This window comes from Sphaerodactylus townsendi, linkage group LG04 (assembly GCF_021028975.2).
Source record: "Sphaerodactylus townsendi isolate TG3544 linkage group LG04, MPM_Stown_v2.3, whole genome shotgun sequence".
Classification (NCBI taxonomy): domain Eukaryota; kingdom Metazoa; phylum Chordata; class Lepidosauria; order Squamata; family Sphaerodactylidae; genus Sphaerodactylus; species Sphaerodactylus townsendi.
This window is the reverse complement of record NC_059428.1, coordinates 34934858-34949566: the sequence shown is the minus strand read 5'-3', so window position 1 is coordinate 34949566 and position 14709 is coordinate 34934858.

The following is a 14709-nucleotide window of genomic DNA, read 5'->3' as shown; positions in this document are numbered from 1 at the left end:
AGTAGCCATGCTTGGGATCAGACTAGCCAGAGTGCCAGAATTCCACAACTGTCACTTTGACCTATCTCATACATGTCAACACACACAGGTGAAGGAAGACACTCTGCATATTCTCAGAGGGCGTATACTTTATTGTTACTTGATGTGTTTTGAGACTTACCTCAAACACATTCTGAGGTTGCATCCTAAACACTGCCACTGCTTGTGAGGTAATTATCCCCTGAAATCACCCCACCTCGCACACACTCACACATATATACAAACTGGAGCGCATCAGTGTTGCCTTGCGGGTGATTATGTATAAGCTGCTTATTGGCTGTGAATTCCTCAGTGATATAAGCCATCACAGTGGCAGAAGAGCTGTTAGAAAAAGAATGACTCTCTCTGTCAAACCTGGACAATGTATCAGTTCCTCATGCAGAGCCTGCAATAGAAGACCCCCACAGAAAATGACTTTCCCTTCTCTCATTTCCCCTCCCCCTTTTCTATATGTTTTGAGCACACTGCACAGTATAAGCACACACCACATATTGTGCATGGACATTTCAGGACTCTCCTGTATATAAATTTAATTCCCCTTTCCCCCCCAGTGAGGTTTGAAAATGTTCAATAATTCCTTGCCAGTAGAGCTGCAAGTTTTAGTGGGTAGACTAATCAAGCTGTACTTGATTATTTGATGAGAGCCTTGGAGACTTCTTTGCTTTCTCAGATCAGATTCCATCTAATCTAGTAATGGGATCCACTGAGGCCCCTTCCACACATGCAGAATAATGCACTTTCAATACACTTTCACAATTGTTTGCAAATGGATTTTGCTACTCCGCACAGTAAAATCCAGCGGCAAAGTGGATTGAAAGTGGGTTGAAATTGCATTATTCTGCAGGTGCGGAAGGGCCCTAAGCTACAAACACACACCAGGACATGAACGCATGAAGCTACCTTCTACTGAATCAGGTCATTGGTCCATTGAAATCAGTATTGACTGACAGTTGTTGTCCAGGGTCCCAGGTGGAGGCCCCTTTCATATTGCATCTATTTCATCTATAGAACTGAAAATGTCAGAGATTGAATCTGGGGTCAGGAAATATAAGCCAAGCATTAGGACATATATTGTACTGAGGAATAAGCCAAGGGTCACATTCATGGACCCTCCTCACCATAAAGCTATCACATCTTGCTGTTCTACTGCTTTTTCCCACATCCATACAAAGAAAGGCAGGACACCCTTGTTGCCTACCAAACTAAGGCCCCTTCCGCACACGCAAAATAATGTGTTTTCAAACCACTTTCACAATTGTTTGCAAGTGGATTTTGCCATTCTGCACAGCTTCAAAGAGCACTGAAAGCAGTTTGAAAGTGCATTATTCTGCATGTGCGGAATGAGCCTAAGTTAGTGGTCATCACCACTTTTGTGGCACTTGTTTGTACATACCTCAGCTCTCTGATTTCTTTGTCAGATAAAACCATGCAAAGCAACATCAGAAGAGTTTTTTTAAAAAATGGGAAGACTGTTGTGTTGTGCGAAGTGAAGAGAACATTTATATCTTTGGATCGTGTGATAATGGGCATTGGCAGTCACAAGGTATCTACAGCTAGCAGAAGGTGCTTGTCTAATCATCTGTAATTGGATGGTTCTTATGATCTATATCAAACCCCCTTTCCTTGGCTGCAGGCTGAGAAGAAACTGTTCTGAAATTGGAAGATAGCCAGCAAAGGAGACAGAAGTTTTTGCAGCTGTCTGGGGAAGGGATGTTTTTTTGCTTTGAGGCAAACTAATGCAGACAGATGAGCTTGGTCTGGGTGCTCGTTCCCTAATGCTCGTTCTGTATATTTGTAAATAAGCAGATGTTATACAAAAACACCGTAAGTCTCCAGTCCTGTCTCTTCACAAGGCAACAAACCCAGGAGAACCTGTTCAAGGAATTTTGTACTGCTTGGGGATTCTGATCTCTGTTAATCTTATAGCAGCAAGACAATGTGGCATTTTGTAGAGCTGAAAGGGATCTTAAAGACCTTCTCGTTCAACCCCTCTGCTTAATGCAAGATACTCAATTTAGAATGTCCCCCTCCCCAACCCAGGTGGCTCTCTGCCCCTGCCTGAAGATCTCCAATGAGGAAAAACCCACTTCCCCTTTTCAACATTATATTTTATAGGGTGAACATAGTGGATGAATGCTACTTATTCTGCTGATCTGAGGGCATGGAGGAAAGTATTCCAATTCAATCCTCCCCCTCCATCTCAAACCTTACCTTGCCACCCTCCCTCCACCCCTCCCCACCCCTTGCCACCCTTCCAACTCAGTTCTGCGCACCCATTGGTGGGAAGGTTGTCCCTGACATTCCGGCCACTCCTCCACCCACCTTCCCCCAACCCAGCAGCAAGCCTGGCCTAACAACCAGATTGCTGGGAAGCCACCCTTCCTGCTGGGCTCACACCCACTCTCCCCACCTGCGGCCACCCTCCTGCTTCCCCCACCCCTACCCTTTCAAGCCACCCTGGTCCAGCAGAGCAGCAGTGGAGCCTTTCCACCCACCTCTCCACTGGGCCTGAGACCATGCTCCTGCTTCTCCCCCACTCCCCCCCCATAGCCAACCCAGCCCCACCAAGCAGCCCACCTGTCTGAAGAGCTGCAGAGTGGCAGCAGAGCAGCAGCTGGGCCAGCGGGCTTTACTGCTATTTTTGTCATAATTAATATGAAGCAACATGCAATTCTTATTTGACACTACCACCCCCAAATATTTCACCTTCTTTTCCACTTTAAATCCTGTTCTATTTATCAGTTTCATTTCTTCCTTAAGACTCGTGTTTTTAATTAACATCTTTGTTTTCTGTGTATTAATTTTAAACCCTGCTGAAGCACCACACTATCAATTTAGACGATAGAAATTCAATCCCCTTTTAAGGATAATTATAACCAGGTTACTGGCAAATGCTCTTAAATATATAAGAGTCTTTTTAATTCTTATGCCCTCAGACCTCTCATCAATTCTCATTTTTCTCCATTAAATACTTCTAAAACTAGTATTAAAAAGATAGGAGAAAGCAGGCCTGTTGCCTTCTGTATCTCACATATTTTTGTTAAGTCTGCATTAATAAGCATTTGGGCCTTTTGTGATGTATAAATTGATGAAGGGTTCAACAGGAGCACCAACCAGGCCATCCAGCAAATCCCCCAGAACATTCAGGAAATACTCAGATTCCATAAGTCTCTGAGGGCAGACCATCTCAATGGGTCTCTCTGGGGGTGGGATTGTCACTGCAAGTCCAAATCTTACCAGGAATAGATTGGTCCATGATAATGAGCATGCTGTCAGCCATTCTATTATTGGATCTTCACTACCTTTTCTATGGCAAAGACTAAATCAAGGGTGTGTCCTGCTGCATGAGTTGGGCCAGTTACAAATTGAGACAAACTCATAGTTGTCGTAGAGGCCATTAAAGGCTGAGCCGGCCCAGTGAGGCTAGCCTCAGCATGAAGGTTGAAATCCCCTATCACCCCCCTGTCAGCAGGGGCTTCCAACACCACATCTGAGGCCACCTCAGCCAGCTCAGCCAGAGAATCTGCCAGGCAATGAGATGGATGAAACATCAGCAGCAAACCTGTTCTGTCTCTATGGCCCAACAGCAATAACAAACCTTCAAATCCAACAACCACATTGACCAGCTACCTGACAAGAGAGATGGAAGTTTTATGACAGTGACTCCCCTTCCTCTCCCCATTGGTTTGGAACAGTTCTGTACCAAGTAATTTGGGGGGCGGGGCAAAGCTGGGAAAGATCAGGTCCCCCCAGCTCCCCTGTCTAGGTCTCAGTAGTAGTACACACAGTAGTACTTCATCCAGGATCAAGCCATGAATGAGAGAAGTTTTATTCAAGACTTTTTCTAGACCTGGCATTCAATAGAGGTATCACCAGAGCAGTTTGCTGGCTGATAGACATCCCCAAATACTGCTGATAGGCACCCCCAAAATACCGGAAGGGGTGATAGGTTTAATACTTCTAATACCCTTTGGTTTAATCACTCTCCTCAGCCTCCCAATGCCATATTTCCCCCTACCTGTCACCACAACAATGGTGTCTCCCTGTACCCATCCTCTCCCCCCTCTCCTGCCTATGCGGATGTTAAACCTCACACTCATAAAAGTATGTGATCCCCAGCAAGGGCCTTCAAGGCAAGTGAGAAGCAAATGTGGTTTGCCACTGCCTTTCTCTGCAGTCCTTCTTAGTCTCCTTTCCAAGTACCAACCCTGCACAGTTTCCAAGAGCTAACGACATCCCTCTCAACACCACTGTAGCCGTAGCAAACATAGTTGTCATACACAGTGCGAAGTGGCACTTGGTTCCAGAAAGATGTATCTGAATGCACACTAGTTCATAGTGTGAGCCCTGTGAAATAACTGGGGTGGAAGAGAAACAAAAACAAAACCTTCACATTCTGGCTTGTGCAATTTCAGTGACTGTTGCAACATCCCTGCAGCCAGTCTATATATCTTTGTCAAATGTAACATCTCTCAGGGGAACCATCCCTTACAGAACCTGAAAGTATTGCACACAATACATTTGTCAGAAAAGAAGCCTGCTGTTAATCATAGGAAAATGTATCAGGATAACTAATTGTAATTTGTTGTAATTGTATTTTAGAGGATACCAGATGAAAACTGGAAGCAATGTCTGGAGGAGTCTCCAGTAAGAGAGAGAGCTGTTTTATATTACTTTGAGACATTGTGGGAGGAATGGTAGGGTATAGATGGTTTAAATAAGTGCATAGATCTGGTGAAATTTTAAAAGGGAAAAACAGTCCCCTGGGCAGGAACCGGATCATTACTGACCCACGGGATGACGTCACATCACAATGTTTACTCGGCAGAATATGTTCATCTACATACTGCCCCCAGGAAGCTGGATACTGATTTTACCAACCTTGGAAAGACTGAAGGCTGAGTCAACCTGATTGGTGTAGCTTATTTATACCTGGCCTTTCTCACAAAGACTAAAATCAGAATCTTCTAATCTTGTGAAAAGAAAAGACAAACATCTCTATCTGATCGTAGTACTAGAATTTTAATAATGAAGCTCTGTAAACCATAGTGGCACACTACTGGCATTAAAAAAAGAAAAGAAAATACAATTGAATCAATGCCTCCAGAAAGCGGTTGCTGATGACTAGTCTGGAATTATGTAGGACACTTTCCCCCCTGAGATTAACTGCTTCTCTCAGGTTCATCACATAATGCAGTGTCTGTGTCCAGCTATTTGTCTGTTCACAGGTGACTGCATGCTTCTCAAAGATCGAGAGGGCTATGGGTTTCCATTCAGATGTTGAATCTGAAAAAGCAGCATGTTTAAGATAATAATAGAGAGATGGATAATTTTGATGTTGTGTTTTCTTTGCTGTGGAATTCAAAGATCCACCAAGAAATGCACAGAGGCATTCTCACTAAATTGCCAGAAGCTTCTGCAAACTGATAGAGCTGTAATCATTGTTTTAGATAGCATTTTTGTGAGGTTTTTTTTGGTTAGGCAATCTTTAAGCTGATTTGTAGTGGTGCTGAATGAACAGCTCCATCAGCGTGCCTTTAAATTTCCACTGCCGCTCAACCTTAATTAATCCATCACTTATTTAATAGAAAAAATTGAAGGCTGAGAATCAACACATAATAATTTGGAAATAATGCTGTGCACACAAAAAAGCTTTCTTTTCATATTTTCTATACGTCCAGGATGAAGGTTTATTAACATGAATGGAATGAAGTTTATTTCATTGAACACTGCAGCTGGAAAACATAGTTAATGTGTTTTCTGAATCCTACATTTTAAAATCCCTGCACCTTTTTGTTCTATCATACACCTTTTTTATCTGACACTGTTTGTGCTAATTTCTACACAGATAGGTGATTGAATTCTCAAGAAAGCTGTGGTAATTGTGACTTTCCACTCTGTGTGTTATGTGCCTATCAAGTTGCTTCTGACTTAGGGTGAACTTATGAATTTATGACCTCCAAAATGGCCTATCATTCACAGCCTTGCTCAGTGCATGCAACCTGATCACCCGATCACCTGATCACTGGCTTCCTTTACTTACGGAGTCAATCCATCTCAATAAAAGTGTCTTCCTATTTTTCCGCTGCCTTCAACTTCACTTAGCGTTATTGTCTTTTCCAGTGAGTCTCATCTTCTCATCAAGTGGCCAGATTACGGTAACCTCCAAGCTGTGTATAATTTTTCCTCCAACCCCATCTCTGTTATCTAGCCTGCTTACTAAAATCCCTCTACCATTTTCTGATACCCCTTTCTCTATTGCTAATGGAATTCACAAACAAATTTTAGTGCTTACAGGAAAATATACCAAGAAAAACCTTGTTTATGAATTGGTTTCATCTCTGGGAAAAGGTGGCCTGATTCTGTGTTCTATTCCTCCTCCCTATATCTCTTTCCTAGATCTAATTTTCAAACATGTCTACAGTTGTCTATAATTACAAGCTTGAGGCATTCCTTCACTTTCTAGAGTTTAAGCAGTGCTTTCTCTGCTGCTGCTTATGTCATGAGAATGGCTTTTGCCTGCAGTTGAGGGATCACATCTGAGTGCTCTGGTATATATGAAAATGCTCTATACATCGATAACTAACATGTCAGGTGGAAAGGCTCTAGCCTAGTTTTTTCCCTTATCTTTTTAATGTGCTGGGATCTTTAAATTGAATCAAACATGCAATCTTCGTCTTATACGAGAGCACATCACGCTGGATCAGATCCGTGATCCACCCAATCTGCTATCTCCTCTTATACAAAGGCCAATCACATGCTTCCAGAAAGTCAACCCACAGATGACAGGGTTGAAAGCTTGCTCCTGTTGCTGGCCCCTGGCATTTTTATTCCAAGACCTTCATTTTGTTGTTGTGATGTTTCATTGATGGATTGAGAACTTCCAATAATGTGTTTTTTTAAAGCCAACTGAACAAGCAGCCATCACTATGTCCTGAGGGAGTAATCTTAGCAAGCCAATTACTCTTTGAGTGATGAAGTACCTCCTTTTATCCATCCTAAATCTATTTCTCATCAACTTCATTGGCTTTGTCTGAGACCCTGGAGAGCTGCTGCCAGTTTGAATGGACTGTACTGATCTCAATTGAGCAGTGTTCTGATTCAGCTTAAGGTAGCTTCCCATGCCAGTACAGAAACCCCCTCTATCCACTTTTTTGCATCTTATGCATACACACCAGTCACCTCTTTTCTGCAATAAAAAGGCCCCAACTGTTCAGCTTTAGACGCTCCAATCCTTTGCTCTCACTTAGCCCTGAGCACACCAGAGGCTTCCAGCATTTTCACTGTGAAGTGGTCCAATCCAGCAACAGCTGAAGCACTTGAGGTGCTGTGTGGTTTCCAGATTGAAGTCTTGAGGTGTTGTGTGGTTTCCAGACTGTATGGCCGTGTTCTAGTAGCATTTTCTCCTGACGTTTCGCCTGCATCTGTGGCTGGCATCTGTGGCTGGCAGAGGATCTCTGAAGATGCCAGCCACAGATGCAGGCAAAACATCAGGAGAAAATGCTACTAGAACATGGCCATTCAGCCCAGAAACCACACAACACCCCAGTGATTCCAGCTGTAAAAGCCTTCGACAGTACATTCTAGTCTTCTCTGGATAATGCTTAGTTGGAAAAATTTGAACCTTGATGCTTTATTGTTCCAAACAAACACTTGAAGATGGAAAGATAATGTGTATGTAGCTGGTAATGATTTCCAGCAACTGCAAAGAATGTTGAGTTCCTGATATATTCCTGGACAAATGACAGGATTCTTCTCATATGCATGTAAATCAAGCTGAGTTGTCCTATCTGCAGCAGTTCACTGAGACCAGCAATGCGCTAAATGTCACCTCTGTAAGGAGGGCACCATTCACCATCTGTGGCCTGGCCGTCTCTTTTATCATTTGGCAAACCTTCCTGACCACACTCTACCCTAATGATTTTTTGAAATTACTATGACACAGTTCTCTGTGAAGTTTGGCTTTCTCGTACTTTAGCCAACAGAAAATGTACCAAGCATTTTAACTTCTGAATATACTTTTGAAATTGTATTATTTGGCCATCTTCTGTTCTTTATCCTGATGTGTTTTGCAGCTTTAATATCTTCCTCTTCAAATTCATGCCAATTTGGTATAAAACAATATTTTCTTCTTCCATGTTTAAGGTGTTGGAAAATAAAAGTAGATTTGGGATGTGTCTGAATGGGAAAGTGCAGATTTCCTATCGTGTAAGACATTATATTCCAAAATTGTTATGTATCGATGTGAAAACTGGACAATGAGTAAAGATGACAGGAAGAAAACCGACTGCCTCCAGCTCTCAGTAAGATAAAATTCTAAGTGGGCCCCAACAAAATACCCCATGACTATAATATTAGATTTTCCCATGTTTTTCCATTTTATATATAAAAAAGTACCAGTCATCATTCACATACTCAAGGTGATGTATAGAATTTTAAAATCAAATGAAGGTATCTTTCAATATGATCATGGGGCACAACAGCAGTTTAAAAGACGGGCAGCAGCTCTCAAATCTCCACTGAAGCTCTGCCAAAAATGACTACAGAAGGAAGGTTGTTCACATTTGCCTAGAACAGGGGTCAGCAACCTTTACCACCCAAAGAGCCAATTGGACCCATTTTCCACGGCCCCAAAGATCTACCGAGCTGGAGAGGCGGCTCCGTGCGGCTCCAATTGGCTCCGGTTCGGCCCCTCCACTCACCTTTCCTTCCAGCGCTGCTCTGGAGGGCAGGAGGGACATGCCAACGCTACCCTCTGACCTCCAGGCTACGCGGAGCCACAGTATAAGGCTGAAAGAGCCACATGAGGCTCCGGAGCCGCAGGTTGCAAACCCTTGCTTTAGAATCACCAGCCACTGAAGCAGACCATTGGTTCGCTAATGGCATCAACTCTTCAAATCCAGGTTCAAGGCGACAGGTGTTCAGAGGGGGATGCCATTGCCTGCCTCTGCATAGCAACCCTATACTCAAGACTGCTAGTGCTGCACACTTTGGTCTTTAGTCCATAGTCCTGGCTTTGGATCATTTTAGACAGTGACATAGCATAAGAAAATGTATGACAGATTCATTGATAGTTTATTCATGTATGCAAATCACCATCTGCCACTGGCTGAAAGATATTAATAACTCTAATTAAACTTGAGCGAAACCAAAGATGAAACACTTGATCTAGGTACATGCTTGACAACAGCATTCTCACTGTAACCTCTGGTTCTTTGATTTCTAATTGGAACAGGAAAAATAAACAGCCATAATGTAATCAATGAAGAGCAAACCCACACACAGAAGGCACTGAATACAGACCGTTCGAGGGACAGAAGATATCATATTTCCTGTATTTGAATTTTATACAGTGGAATCTCGGTTTTTGTCGATAATTCGTCCAGAAAACCTCAGCGAAATCTGAAACCGATGAAAACTGAGGCAAACACTGGAAAGGAATGGAAATGCATGGGTCGCGGTTTGTTGATGTGAAATTAGAGTGTGTGCGCTGACGAAAACCGAAGCAAACGACGAAAACCGACGACGACGACAACCGAAGTTCTGCTGTATATAAAATGGATCTTACAACTGTTCTGAAATGGGGCGGGGGGGGGGGGGGGAGAGAAGTCAGACTTCCAATTGGAATATATAGACAATCAGACGCCATATTTGTAAGGTACTGTGATATTCAAGCGAGATGCTGCTTCACTGTACAGAAATTATGTTGGTGAAGGTGTGGAAGGACAGTGTGGTATAGTTATTAGAGTACCAGACCTGGCTTCCAATCACTAATCAGCAGTTGTGTCCATTGGGTAACTTTGGGCCAATCATTATTTCTCAGCCTAAGCTAGCTTATAGAACCATATTGAGAATAAAGTGGAAGAGGGGAAAACTGCTCGTGCTAGAATGTATGCTGCCCTGAAAAAGTGTGGGATAAAAAAAAATATGACAAATAGAGAGTTAATTCCTTTTCTGTTACAAGAAAAGTCTAAATCACGACTTCACCTTTCAAAGGACAACATGGGGGCCAACATGGGATAGTGGTTGCAGCATCAAACTAGGATCTAGGAGACCCGGGTTAAAATCCTTGCTCAGATATTAGTGGCCAACCTCAAAGAGGTGGTTGGAGATCTCCCAATATTATAACTGATGTCCAGGTGACAAAGTCCAATCTGCTCACCTGGACAAATAGCCACTTTGGAAGATAAACTTTATGGCATTCTACCCCATTGAAGTCCCCCCCCTCCTGAAACCTTGCCCTCCAAATCTCCAGGTATTTCCCAACCCTTGGCTGGCAACCCTATTTGCCATAGAAGCACACCATGGAGTTTTTAGGAATTTTTTAGAGTTTTGTGACAATCCTTCCAACTGGAAACCAGAAGTAACATTGCAATATTGATCAACCTCAATAATCCCACCCACCACCCACCCCGCCATTTCCCCTACTGCTTATTCAAGCAGTGATGGCCAGGAGGCAGATCATAGGCCTACTCACTTGTTCTGATGATAAAATGGAGAAGAAGAGAATGTTGCAAAGCTGTTTTGGGTCCCCACTGGGGAGAAAAACAGGGTAGAAGTCTAAGTGGGAAGGGGGATTGAGGGGAAATGGCTGCCAACTTGAAACATTTATGCTGAGTGTTTTTTTCTCTCCTGCTGCAGGTGTTTATGGTCTGGGTCTGACCAGGGGTACAAGTCCTTGGGAAACAGCCAATGCCATTAATTTTGAGACTTTTTAGAATGCTGATGAGACTATCGTTCTAAATTATCTCTTTATTAGGATTACTATCTTGCAAAACGGTTGCTATACAGAACCCTTTCTTTATCACAATGCCACAGATAGCAGTAACACCCCTTGCTTTTTTCTCCACACTTCTATCACTTGGCCCTCTTTGTCTAACATACCCAGAAGAACTGCAGGTGTGGTACATAACTGGCACAGGGAATGGTCAGATAATCAAGTCTGGGAGGGAGGAAGTAAGAGGAACTGTAGCTACTTTATTTATTTATTTATTTATTTATTTATTTATTTATTTATTTATTTATTTATTTATTTATTTATTTATTTAGTTAGTTAGTTAGTTAGTTAGTTAGTTAGTTAGTTAGTTAGTTAGTTAGTTAGTTAGTTAGTTATTTATTTATTTATTTATTTATTTATTTATTTATTTATTTATTTATTTATTTATTTATTTATTTATTTATTCATTCATACCGCCCTATCCCCGGAGGGCTCACAGCAGTGTACAATAAAACATTAACTAAAAACATACATATAGTTTAAAACAACAGTCATCTTAAAACATCGCCCCACAGATCCCTTACAAAGCCCTCCTAATGAAAAATATGGGTCCTGATGGTATTGGGCCCATGGGGGGGAGGTAAGGAGGAGGGAGGCTGGGGCACCCGCAGCGGCTGGTCTCTCCAAAGGCCCGGTGGAACAACTCAGTCTTACAGGCCCTGAGGAAATTTTCTCCTGCTATATAGGAGCGATGGGAGATTTCAAATTCAAGCTGCAAGGTAGAAACTATATTACGCCTCGTAATGTTTTCTTGATAACTGCCTTGAGGAATTTGCATTCAGGGTGGTCTCTGAAAATTAATGAGTGGATAAAAAACTTCAGTGAAATGCTGCAGTGATGTGTGTAAAACCTGGCGGGGGACGAGGCCTTGTCAAACATTGTAGAAAGTTTGATGTGTGTTCTCAAGTTTGCACTGCTGGAAGACTACAAGAATCCATCAATTATTTAATGTCTTCAAGGTGCCTCAGAGCCATCAAGTGCCATATTCTGAAACATCAGCATCTACCATTTGACTTGAGTAGTATCCCTACCTATCAGTTATAAAAACACATTTTGTTTTATCTTCTCTGAAGGCTATGCTTGTCCTGGTGGCTACACAAGGGAAGGTTGGTATTCTCCAAGAGAGTGTGAGGGAGACGATATGGAGCAAGGAGGAATGCAATGTTTTAGGTAGTGCCATGAAAAAAGCATTGCCCAAGAAAACAAGATATGTGAGCATGGGTCCCACTTTATGGTACGTGTCTTCTTGTCAAAATCCATCTTCTCAGATTTTTCCTGGCAACAATAACCTTGGCTGGCAAAGGTGGCAGGGCTAGAACTTGGTACTCCTACTGAGCAGTGCAATGCCATAACTTGAGAAGATAGATTAGGAAAGGAAAAAGAGTTTGAATTAAAAAGTAAACTATGGCCCTTTCCGCATGGGCCAATAACAGCGCCCTAGGGACGGCAAAAATGCTGTCCCTAGGGAGCTGTTCGCATGCGGGGGGGGGCGCAGCTGCATCGCAGCAGCACCGCCTTCGCTCCCCCCCAGCGGCGCGAAGCCGCTGTTTCCCAACCTTGCTCCCTGAGCAAGGTTTTCTGGAAACAGCGGCTTCCAGCCACTGCTGTGCAAATGGCAGCGGCTGGAAGGTACCATCCCCCCCTTTCTTGAACAACGTACCTTCCCTGCAACCTTCTGGCACATCGCCCAGGCCTGGGGACACGCCCTTCCTGCCCTGTGACTCCAGAGCTGTCGCGCAGGGCAGGGAGGCGTGTCCCCTGGCCTGGGCAACGTGCCGGAAGATTGCAGGGAAGGTACGTCATTCAGGCGACAGCGCAGCCCTGCACCGTCTTCTCTGCCCCTACCGGGACCGTTTAAATGGTCCCGTGTGTGTGTGTGTGCATTGGCGTTGTATACGCCGACGCACCCCCGAGCATGGCTGTGCGGAAACAGCCCATGTTTCTGTAACTTCAGTTGACTAGCAGTGCCATCCTAAGCAGAGTTAAATCCATTCAAAGAATTGTGAAGGACTGTGAATCCTTCATAAAGATGCACACCTCATTGTCAGATCTCCAGTTTTAACCATCCTAATGTTATCATTAAGTGCCATTATCACAGAGTTTAAGTTGTCAAGCATCAGCCTCAATACTGTCAAGGCAAGTTTTTAGATTGTATTCCTTCCTTCCAACTTTTGCAGGATTTTCATTGTTATTATGGTAGCATTTTGGAGCATTAGAGGGCTCAACTCTGATGCAGGATTTCTGAGTACACAAGTTCTCTTTGCAAGTACAAGCATTGCTACATCTTTCTGTGCTGACATCTGCCTGATACCTGAACAACCCAAAGAGGCTTTTGAAAAGCTCTGTCATCATGCCTGTCAACATTCCATTTGTTTGAATTTCCTGAGAGAGTGTCTTCTTTGAAAACATTTCACAATAAATTCCCATGGCCCCAGTCATTTGACTGTGAGGAAAATATAGAACCAGGGCTGTAAATAACTGAAAAGGAAGGCGATATGTGAAAATGTTGAATCACTTAGTGACAAAATTCCTCATGTGTGTGTTACATGCTGTCAGGTTATTTCTTATTGGCTCTGAAGTAGAACAAGTCAAACAAATATGAAAAGACAAACTTAGCAACTGTCCTGCTGAGTCAGACCCAAAGTTACCAGGTCCAGCATTCCTTTCCTAATAGCAAATTCGCATGAAAGGGATCACTTTTTGTGGTTGTCGGCTTTCAGCATCTGGGGCTGTAGCCCCCCAGATCATAAGAACACTACAAGAACCCTGCTGGATGATACCAGTGGCCCTTCCAAGTTGGCATTCTGTTCTCCACAGCGATACCCCAGTCAAATGTGCCAAATGGCCCCCAGCAGGTAACAGAGACCAAAACCTCTCTGTGTTGTCCCTAAGGAACTGGTTTTGAGGGGTATACTGCCTCTGAACATGGCTTCATTTGGTCATCATGGCCACTAACCTTTCCCAGCTGTACACTTTCCCATCTTTGGTATGTGGAAGGTCCATTGTTAAATAAAAAGCATTTGGTAGACCTCTGTTGCATGAATTTTAAAAGGGTACAGGAACAGGAGAAATATTTGGAGCTACTGCCCTCTAAGTTACACCTGACTAACCATGCATTTGTCTTGCATTTGTTCTTGGCTGACCATCTGTTACCAGGCCCATCTGTTACCAGGCCCAGTATACAAAGTCCTTCATGTCCTTAGCCCCTCTTATTTGGCTTTGTGGTCCATAGTGCTGCATATAGCTTATTGTAAGTAGGATCTTATTATGTCATTTCTGTTATCGCTTAACATTGTGTTAAAGCTTATGCAATTCTTCAGTTCTTTCTGGTTGGTTCCAGACATCTAAAATCCTTTTGCATTTTGCTAATTTTACTGACCCCCTATGTGTACTCCATCTATTTGAAAGGGGGACAATAAATTTTTAAAAATGGCTTTTTAAATCAAAATGTGATCTAAGATGTTTGAAAGATGTATTGTCGAAGGCTTTCATGGCCGGAATCACTGGGGTGCTGTGTGGTTTCCGGGCTGTATGGCCGTGTCCTAGCAGTATTCTCTCCTGACATTTCACCTGCATCTGTGGCTGGCATCTTCTGAATCCTCTGAAGATGCCAGCCACAGATGCAGGCAAAACGTCAGGAAAGAATACTGCTAGAACATGGTCATACAGCCCGGAAACCACACAGCACCCCACTTGTTTGAAAGATGTTATGTGAAAGATGTTTCAAACTAAGTTTCTTCCCAAGGCCCCATTTTACTCATTTATATGTATATATATCTGAAAAGTGCTGTTTGATTACTTATCAGTTAAATTAATTCTTTCTTCTTTCTACATTTTTTTGTCTTTAGACTCTCATGACGGGTTTTCAGTTTGCCAGGTGGATTATTTGCATA